The sequence below is a fragment of the Seriola lalandi genome, unplaced genomic scaffold (genome assembly GCF_002814215.2).
Source record: "Seriola lalandi dorsalis isolate HSWRI2012SDOR001 ecotype SW California unplaced genomic scaffold, Sedor1 jcf7180002054832, whole genome shotgun sequence".
Taxonomy (NCBI): Eukaryota; Metazoa; Chordata; class Actinopteri; order Carangiformes; family Carangidae; genus Seriola; species Seriola lalandi.
The window spans coordinates 683,974-686,274 of NW_019525385.1; positions in this window are offsets into that span (position 1 = coordinate 683,974).

Here is a 2,301-nt window from a genome sequence, read left to right on the forward strand (position 1 = left end):
ACCCCATCCCCCCCATCCCCTCACCCAAACTCCCCTCCCATTTTCAGCCCGGTGCACTCTTTAGCAGAATTATTGATGGCGCTTGTGAGGTACAGAGGACCGGGATGAAGATGTCTCAATCCCTGGGCTTCAAAACAAGAGCTAAGGCAAAGGGTGGGGCAGCAGAAGGAACAACACATGCAGTATTTATTGCTGTGTTCAATATGAGGGGAGAGAGGAAGAAAAATGAAAGTGATCCCTGAAGTGGAGAAACACACAACTCATCCTACACTGCTGCTACTGTATATTAGCAGTGGTAGAAGAGGCAGTCTGCTCCTTTACTAAAGAAGATGTGGCATTAACACATGAAAATATTGAATTACAAGAAGAATGATCCCCTTAGCGTGCAAGGGTGTGAAGTGATCCGTATAGGAATATTGATTCCAGCAGTTTAAGTACAGAAACAAACTTGCACAAAAATTGTTGGAAATATCGTCAGTGGATATAAAGTGTGGCGATACTTTATGGTTTTCAGTGAGGATCTGAAGAGAAGTTTCACCTTTTACTTCAAAGTGTTACACTTTTACTGAAAAGAGTGGGAGGAATGTCAGAGGTGCATGCAATAAAAGGTCTGGGTTAGTTTTCACCACAGGATATTCACCTGTGCATGGTACACACTCTACTGACTCACCAGGAAACTGGAAGGAGCTTTCTGTATTTTTATTGATTATAAAGGAAATTATAGTGCTTTGTTATAAAGGTCAGGGTGCATCATGTGTACTGAAAGTACTGCTTGTAGGTGTTTTTGCACTGCATGTTGATGGGTCGCTTCGGGTGTGGAAAAGAAGTTTTATGTGGTTGGAAGAGAGTGGGTGTTTTTTTTTTTTTTCTTGTGAAGGTATCCTGTGTCTTCAGTTTCATCATGCTTACAGTACATTACTCGCCTCTTCTGTGCCAACAGATCCATGTCTTCTCTCTATTCCCAGGGTTTACAGTACATCATTACTACCTTATGCGCCATGTGTGGATAAAAAAAAGCAGCACGGTGAGGAAGAAAAGAGACGTGATTTCAGTCAAATCAACCAAAGAGGTGTTTTGAATATGATTCCCTTTCTCTCAGCTTTTGTTATTGCACTTTTATGTATCTCATCCAAAGAAGACCTGGGTTAATGTAGTGGTTTTTTTTTTTGGTTTTTTTTCTGAAGCCGCCCTTGACACCTGGTCTTGATTAGAACAAGAGATTACAAATGTTCTGTAGTGTCCTCTTTGCTTCTGTCTCTTGTTTCCTCACTGAGATTAACATTCCACACCTCGAGACCCTTTTCAATCACCACCACAGAGAGATGACTCTTATACTGGCAGTTAATGAAACTCACTGCCTCCAAGATTCATCAATAAACTCGTAAACACCAGCCTCCTTGATGTTTATTCATAGAATGGGCAGGAGGAAAACATGATTCAAGGCAGACGGACAACACTATGGCCTGCTGTCCATTTTGATAAGAACATTCCTATGATCCATGTTTATAGAGTGAATGAGATCATCATCAGAAGGTGACTTTTCATGGTATGGTGTTCATAAAAAAAAAAATTAAAAAAAAGATGGTTGATTGAGAAGAGGCAGCTAATTTAAAGCCTCTCTCCATTAGGAGGATTACTGGAAACATATGACAGTTATTGATAAACATTATGTATTTCCAATTAATGATGTTTAAGTTTCACCAACAAAGATGCATTTATTTATGTGTTATTGTGCCATTCGTTCTCTGCCTATTGTGATTTGTTCTCTTTCTCACTGCCTTTTAGCTCTTGTGCGACCCCTGAATGCAGCGCAGCAAGCCTCCCAGATGTCATTCAGTTTATTTTGTTTTTGTGGCCCTCTAGAGGTGCATTTACAACATCACAAAAATAAACCAGTGTACGTGATGTCAATAAATTTCTAAGTTGCTTCATACAGCTGAATAGGAAGAATAAAAATAAACTGAAAGTACAGCGTGTATACAGGTTGTTGTGTGATATTGTGCAGTATGTTACACTTAAAGTATCTGAGAAACAAAAGTGAAAAGTATAAAGAAATCTTTACTCATTCAGTCACAATCTTCCAAAAGAACTCAAACCTGCACCCTTTCAATCTGTCACCCAGCACCCAGTGTTTCATCTCTGCCAGTCACTTCATTGTTGGATCTTGCGTTATTTCTCTGCCACAAACAGCTGGGTCACCATGTTGATGAGCGCTGACGTTTCAGATACGGAGACTTCCTTTCATGCCATGAAAAAGCCACAGTTTGTGAAACTGCAGCTGTGACACATGTTCTGATAAGG